This window comes from Triticum aestivum, chromosome 3D (genome assembly GCF_018294505.1).
Source record: "Triticum aestivum cultivar Chinese Spring chromosome 3D, IWGSC CS RefSeq v2.1, whole genome shotgun sequence".
NCBI classification, from domain to species: domain Eukaryota; kingdom Viridiplantae; phylum Streptophyta; class Magnoliopsida; order Poales; family Poaceae; genus Triticum; species Triticum aestivum.
Window position 1 is genome coordinate 383,235,531 of NC_057802.1, and position 7,947 is coordinate 383,243,477.

Genomic DNA, 7,947 nt, shown 5'->3' on the forward strand with positions numbered 1-7,947 from the left:
CGGCGAGTCCCGACAAAGGGTGGCAGACTGACGACCTCCCCTCGCTCTGATCCTTCCTCTCATCCCTCCAGATCCGGCCTCTCACGCTCACTGTCGACCCTCAGCCATGGCTAGGGTTTCGGGCGCGGCGTCCCCTTCGTCACCGGCGAGGCTCTGGCGGCCTACGGTGGCTCGTCCCGCCCACGTGTGGCTCTGTCTCATGGACGTTCCTCCCGCGCCCGACGGCCACGGGTGGTCGTGGCGACGACCTCTTCAGCGGCGTCGCCGGACTAGCTCCACGCGCGGGAAAGGCATCTCTGCGGGTTCCCCAAGGTGAGTGCGATGCCGAGGAGAGATGGCGTCGAGGACAGCATCCGAGGACATCATCACGCTCAACGGCTTCGCCCCCATCATCATCGAGTTCTTTGGTACGCACGCGCCACCACTCGATCACCCTTCCCCTCCACCACTCTCTTGTGTTTGATCGAGTGATTCGGTGGCAGGTTACGTGGCAAACAGGTGTGCGACCGGCCGGCAATCAGCGGCGCCATCTCTATCCCCCGACACTAGATAATGGCATGGCTAATGGCCTGCGCGGCGCGCCATTAATGCCCGTGCTCCCAGGCCAGTGCGGGCCGTCGCAGCTGCTTGCTCAAGGCGGCGTGCGGACTGCCTGGTAAGCTCCATCAATTCACCCTGAATCTCCTTGTTTTGCAGTCTTGCTCTATCTAGGTTGGGGTTTGTTATTCAGGGCCGCGGCCAACACTGCTTCAAATATATGCGCCCTTAAGGCGCAGTGTCCATGGGGATAAAGAAACTCTGTTGGGTTTCAAGTGGTACCTCAACGTTTATTGAATAACGTTTTCCTTAGTATTTCAAAAGAGAGTCTTCTATTCTCCTTTTAGAACTGAATTTATTTGATATGTTGTTCAGTACCAATGTGAACACATGGACAATACCTTTTCACTATCAAACTATGGTGTAATCTTTATTTTGTTTCCTCCCACACGAATGAAATATGCTCATGCTCTTTTCAGGTTCGTGACCTTGATTTTTTCATAGAGATATAGTAGAATCAGATATAGTGCGAGAAGCCAATGGTATTGCAATGAGATCTCATAATGTTAGTCTATCCCTTGAGGAAGGGAGAAGGTTAGTCTTCTACACAAATTAACAAATTGTTTCGCCCACTTGTATTCTGACTTTTGAATGGTGCATTTATAGAAGATAGAATTGTTTTATCACAATATCTTATCATTTATGATTGCCTTTCTATTATTGGTTTGGGTATTCAATAGAAAGAAGACTAATAGTTGATACATGCCATGGAACAAACAATTTTGATACTATCTATCTTTGGCAATTGTTTTCTTTGTAGGCATTATCGATTAGTAGATCACTGGTAAATGTTAGAACTGCCGCGTTGAATAATAGCAACAGTGTTGGTGAACGTATAAAGGATCAAATAGTGCAAACACTGACTGAAGCTGGTGGTCAGGTTGATTATGTTGAGGTAAGATTGAAGCCTTTTTTATTCAAGTGCCCTTACCGTTTTCTATAAAGCAATTTATTTATTCATTGAGTTCGTTAGTATATCTTTACTTTATTTACTGTCCTGCTGTAATATTGATGTTGGCTGTATCCTAGAGAACCTTTGAAATCTACATTTGTAGCTATAGTTTGGCAAGAGCAGTTTGATTAGCAGCCTAGAACCACTGATCGCTCATGGTGTGTGAGATGAATTGAATTTGTTGCTTACTCTGGGAGGCTCACCGTGGTGTTCGGGCTGCTTGCCATGCCGGCCGGAGCGCCCATACATGTGTTCAAGAACCTCCAGTGTGCGGCGATTGCCACGCCGCAATCAAGATGGTCGCCAAGGCGTACGACAGAGAGACGACACGGCCATGCCATGAAGGTTGGAGAGGACAGTGAGTGGACATGCACCTTTTTACCGCTCCTCTTTGCATATGCATTCATGTTCTTCTCTTTTTCATTGGAAAAAATTGATCCAGATTGATGCACTTGTTGCCGGAGTTGGCGTCCTTATTTTCTCAAGCAAGCGTAGGTTCAGTGGAATGGGAGCATTGTTTTTGAAGGGCCAAGGCTGCATAGTTTGTACGCACATCAAAGGTCTCTTCTAATCCAAATTGGGAACTCAATATTGAAGTGCTAACAGTCCAACAGAATTTTCTGAAGGGAGTTTACTAGGTTTAATCATTTTGGTGCAAGTAGCGGTGCAGTGGAGAATTTCTTTCTAGATTTTTTTTAGACATTGAAGTGCCTTTCAGAAGAACTAAATATTCAGCCGTAACAAAAGTGAACTCATGTGCCATGACTCTAATAATTTCCTTAGAACAAGATTTATAGTACATCTTGAATTTAAACTGCTCATTATTTATATTTATTGAGTGACATGGTTTGAAACTTAACCTGAAGAGCAGAACTATATTTCTTTTTGTAGAGAAACTTGGAATGTTTTTGTGCTTGGATCTCGTTCGGAAGTACTACATCATGCAATACCCAAGTAAGGTAGTTTCTCAGTTCTTTTTTGAATAAGAGTTTTTTCAGTTCTTTTTGAATAAGAGTTTTTTCATTTCTTTTTCGAATAAGAGTTCCATTCAGTCTTCATAGCTTGAAACCTGTTTTTGAGTATACTAGTGGTGGACTGGTGGTTGGTTACAAAGTGATATTAATTATGTGCATTGAAAAGAGTAACATCATTGAAGGGAGGAAAATTCAATAGAGGGAACTACATTATGCATTTCTGATCTGTAATAAATAAGAGATAATTTTTTGGTCTTGTTGTCAGGCCTAACTTCTAGGTATTCATTCAAAACGATCTCAGTGTGCAGCATAGACCAATCAATAAGACATCGGTCTTATCTTTCTTGGGAAATTCTATTGGATGGGTACATATCTTGCTAGGTTTTCTTAAGATTCAGTAGCCCAAGAGCAATGTACTGTTCTCTCCAATTTAAAAATGAAGTATGCTGTGGGGAGTGGATGTACAACAAACTGATCTAAAATAAAGAAACAACAATCTTTGGGTGACAATGAGATTCATGACGGAGACTCCGTGCAGATTGTCTTTCCTTTCCATTTGTTTCTTCATCTAACCTACATGAATAGATTTTATGTTTGTGTTGAATTATGTGGATCATCGAGATGACCGCACCTACATAAATGTTTTTTTATTAACATATGGATGCCTCCTGACCCGAAATTTATTTGGTTAAAGTATTTTCCTATGAAAGTTTCTATACTATATAAGAAAGTTGGTCTGAAATATTTGAGGCGTTGGCCTCTTCAGTGGCGTCACCTGATGAGCTCCACGCGCAGAGGAGGCGTCTCCATGGGTTCCCCGAGGTGAGCGCGATGCTGATGCTCAAATTATCTTTTGAGTTAATGCATGAGTGATAATCATGCAAAGTACAGTGTATTACTATTCCCTTATGAGAAAATTTTATCTTGCTCCCAGGAACAACAAGACATTTGAATTGGTTGCCGATGACTTATCAATTCTTTGAAATAGACTACGATCCATGGTGGCTGTTGAGGTTAGTAATTAGTGCATGCTACTCATATCAACACTCTGGTGCTAGGCTGCTGATGGCATGTTGTTTGGATGTTTCTTTTAAGACTTTGTTTGGCAAATACAAATTAATTATTAAGAAATATACTAATTCTGTGTGAAGCTCCACAACATAAATTTGCAATGTGTAGATAGAAGTTGAAATCATAAGCAACAATGCAACATAGGATAGTTTACCTGTAGACTGAGGTGTCTCCGGACAGATATGAGGAAGTTATTTACCTTCCACTGAGAAAGAATAGATTGTTGTGAGTTTCCACTCGAAAAAGTTATCTAGAATAGGATTAGCATCTTTTAATCCTGTCGAGTCGGTGTATTGATACTGTTCATAATCATGGCGCACTTGTACTGTTTGCAGAAATCTTCACTTTGGAACTTGATAAAAGATGTAAAACCTTCGGATCTAAGTATAGTCCATAGAGATGTCCCTCCTGAAACTGTTGATGCAATGAAAAGGACTGTTTCAGGCATATTGGGTCTGCTTCCGTCTGATAAGTGAGAGGGCGACCCCTGGCTCGGTACTTATTTATTTTGGTTATTACCACATGCATGTAAAGCACCCCAACCATTAGACATTTAATTCCATCACAAATAGTAAGATCCACACGGATAATATCTCCACTCAGTTATTCAATGAATTGCTCTAAGATTAAATTGTGCCTCACCGATATTTTTATGAGTCTACTATTTATACACTCATACACAGAGTAATCGCAAAAGATCGTGGCATAATTTTGGTACAAACAGGTACCTTGATCAACTTGGAATGGCATCGAAGTACAACACAAAAGTGTTCTGCAGGCGGACTCTCATCAGAGGCAACTACGGTTTGCTTGACACGAAGACATTCTTACCTATCCTAATTACTACAGGCAAGACTCACATTTGTAAAAAAAATTGTAGTCAGTCGCTGCAATGTTTTCTAGAACGTGGCTCATATGTGTTGATCCCTCCTTCTGTTCTCAGTGCTCTGCTAGGGCATCGGCTTATGGGCAATGGAGTTCTCTCAGTTGATATAAATGCACCGCGCAAGCTGCGTGCTTATGCTCACTTCAGCAAGCGACACGTAAGAATCCGACGTTGTGTCATTCTTAAAGTGAACTGCTTGAGATACTTTATATTTGTTACCAATGTTGAAGTGATATGGCTGTTCTTCTTAACTTGCTAAGTTACTTGTGTCTGAAGAGTTACTTCAACTACCATTGAAACATCAGCTTGATCAATCATTTCTGCTGTTCTCAGCAAAGCTTTGCATATTCCACAATGCAGAAAGGTGTCATACTCCTCCTGTTCAACCTAAGCAGCAGCACTGGGTACAACGCGACCCTCTAGAACGACCTCAAGTCCTCAACCTGAACTTCAAAAAAATAAGCGGCCACTAGAGGCGCAGCGGCGGCCTCAGAAGAGCGGTGTCATGGCTGGGAAGCAAGCCGTTGAGTGAGAGCACGAAGAGGAATGAGTACCATCTAAACGCCAAGGGCGGCGACCACCAGAGTAGGACGATGCTGCTGAATGGCGTCCAGCTGGAGTTGGCAGGCGATGGCTGCGTCCCGGTCCTGAACCTCGTGCCGTCCGCGTGGATTCGACCGTGCACCTGGCCCCGACGTCAATTGCGTTTGTGGTCCTACCGAGGTTCGAGGCCAAGGCCTGTTCTCAAGGGAAGAAGGTTCTTTTGTTCGTTTTGTGGTGTAAGGTAGAATCATATACATGAGGAAAATAAGCAGAAGGACATCACAAGGGCATTTTTACTTATACTGAATCTTCTTCCCCGTTGAGAGCATCCTGACTTCAAACTAATAAAAAGGGAAAATGTCTCATGGCCGAACAACAGATCATAGTACAAGTAGGAAAGTGAAAGGGGCGCACCCCATCTGGCACCGCCCCAACTTCCTCTCAGGAGGCGCACCTAGGGTGCACCCCAACCACTAGTACTGAGGATGAGGCTGTGCACTACTTTAAAATCTATAAGGCTGAAGTTGAGAACCAACTTGAGAAGAAAATAAAACGAGTCCGGTCTGATCATGGTGGAGAGTACTTTTCTAGTGAGTTTGATCTATTCTGTGCAGAACATGGTATTATTCAGAGAGGACGCCTCTCTATTCACCCCAGTCAAACGGGGTTGCCGAACAGAAAAATCGTACTCAAACTAATTTGGCTAATGCCATGTTAGATACATCGGGTTTATCCAAGGCATGGTGGGGGGAGGCTGTACTGACATCATGTCATGTCCTGAATAAAGTTCCCATGAAGGATAATGAGACTACTCCCTATGAGCAATGGGAAAAGAAAAGAACTACACTCTCTTATTTGCGCACTTGGGGCTGTTTGGCGAAAGTCAACGTGCCGATAACCAAAAAGTGCGAGTTGGGACCAAAGACTGTGGATTGCGTTTTCATTGGCTATGCCAAGCATAGCGTTGGCTATAGATTTCTAGTGGTGAAATCTGAAGTACACGACGTGAAGGTTGATGTCTACTACGCAACTTTATCCTTGTAGACGTTGTTGGGCCTCCAAGTGCAGAGTTTTGTAGGACAATAGCAAATTTTCCTCAAGTGGATGACCTAAGGTTTATCAATTCGTGGGAGGCGTAGGATGGAGATGGTCTCTCTCAAACAACCCTGCAACCAAATAACAAAGAGTCTCTTGTGTCCCCAACACACCCAATACAATGGTAAATTGTATAGGTGCACTAGTTTGGTGAAGAGATGGTGATACAAGCGTAATATGGATAATAGATATAGGTTTTTGTAATCTGGAAATATAAAAACAGCAAGGTGGCAAGTGGTAAAAGTGAGCGAAAACGGTATTGCAATGCTTGGAAACAAGGCCTAGGGTTCATACTTTCACTAGTGCAAGTTCTCTCAACAATGATAACATAATTAGATCATATGGCAATCCCTCAACGTGCGACAAAAGTCACTCCAAAGTTTCTATCGCAGAGAACATAAGATGAAATTGCTTGTAGGGTACGAAACCACCTCAAAGTTATTCTTTCCGATCAATCCATTGAGCTATTCCTATAAGTGTCACAAACAGCCCTAGAGTTCTTAGTAAAATAACACCATATGACACACATCAATCAACCATAATGTCACCTAGATACTCCAATGTCACCATAAGTACCCGTGGGTCAATTATACGATACGCATCAAACAACTTCAGATTCATAATATTCAATCCAACATAAAGAACCTCAAAGAGTGCCCCAAGATTCCTACCGGAGAAACAAGGAAGAAAACATGCATCAATCCCTATGCATAGATTACCCCAATGTCACCTCGGGATTCCGCAAGTTGAGTGCCAAAACATACATCAAGTGAATCAATAGAATACCCCATTGTCACCACGGGTATCTCACGCAAGACATACATCAAGTGTTCTCAAATCCATAAGCTCCCTCCGTCCCGAAATTCTTGTCTTAGATTTGTCTAAATACAGATGTATTGAGTCATGTTTTAGTATTAGATACATCCGTATCTAGACAAATCTAAGACAAGAATTTTGGGACGGAGGGAGTAGTATTCAATCTGATAATAGTGCAACCTCAAAGGTAAAACTCAATTCATCACAAGAAGGTAGAGGGGGAGAAACACCATATGATCCAACTATAATAACAAAGCTCATGGTACATCAAGATGGTGCCATGTCAAGAACACGAGAGAGAGAGAGAGAGAGATCATACACATAGCTACTGGTACATACCCTCAGCCCCGAGGGTGAACTACTCCCTTCTCGTCATGGAGAGCGCCGGGATGATGAAGATGGCCACCGCTGATGGTTTCCCCCTCCGGTAGGGTGCCGGAACAGGCTCCCGATTGGTTTTTCGTGGCTACAGAGGCTTGCGGCAGCGGAACTCCCGATCTAGGTTTATTTCTGGGGGTTTTGGTATTTAAAGAAATTTTTGGCGTCGGGAACAAGTCAGGGGGGTCCACGAGTCAGCGACAAGGCAGGGGGCGCGCCTTAGGTGGGTAGGGGCGCCCTCCACCCTTGTCGTTGACTCGGGACTCTTCTGGCATAACTCTTTTGCTTTGGGGGCTTCTTCTGGTCCATAAAAAATCACCGTGAATTTTCAGCTCATTTGGACTCCGTTTGATATTCCTTTGCTGCAAAACTCAAAAACAAGGAAAAACATAAACTGGCACTAGACTCTAGGTTAATAGGTTAGTCCCAAAAATAATATAAAATAGCATATGAATGAATATAAAACATCCAAGATGGATAATATAATAGCATGGAACAATAAAATATTATAGATACGTTGGAGACATATCAAGCATCCTCAAGCTTAATTCCTGCTCGTCCTCGAGTAGGTAAATGATAAAAATAGAATTTTTGATGTGGAATGCTACCTAACATATTTATCCATGAATGTTCAG

The 7,947-nt window shown here is 42.9% G+C and overlaps 2 long non-coding RNA genes across 11 annotated transcripts; both read left to right on the forward strand.

Annotated features, from left to right (window-relative positions):
- The first annotated feature begins 6 nt into the window (after positions 1 to 6).
- Positions 7 to 4,448, forward strand: LOC123079051 (uncharacterized). 10 transcript variants are annotated; one of them, XR_006437826.1, is made up of 11 exons: positions 7 to 407; positions 483 to 655; positions 1,017 to 1,131; positions 1,358 to 1,492; positions 1,747 to 1,907; positions 1,992 to 2,109; positions 2,441 to 2,508; positions 3,290 to 3,345; positions 3,458 to 3,536; positions 3,930 to 4,089; positions 4,319 to 4,448. It is a non-coding gene; the product is annotated as an uncharacterized lncRNA (long non-coding RNA). The 10 variants fall into 10 exon arrangements; XR_006437825.1 differs by having other exon boundaries at positions 1,358 to 1,907; positions 3,218 to 3,345; XR_006437829.1 differs by having other exon boundaries at positions 1,358 to 1,907; positions 3,274 to 3,345.
- Positions 4,449 to 4,532: 84 nt separating this feature from the next.
- On the forward strand, positions 4,533 to 5,330 carry LOC123079052 (uncharacterized). Its single transcript, XR_006437831.1, has 2 exons — positions 4,533 to 4,637; positions 4,841 to 5,330. It is a non-coding gene; the product is annotated as an uncharacterized lncRNA (long non-coding RNA).
- The last annotated feature ends 2,617 nt before the right edge of the window (positions 5,331 to 7,947 follow it).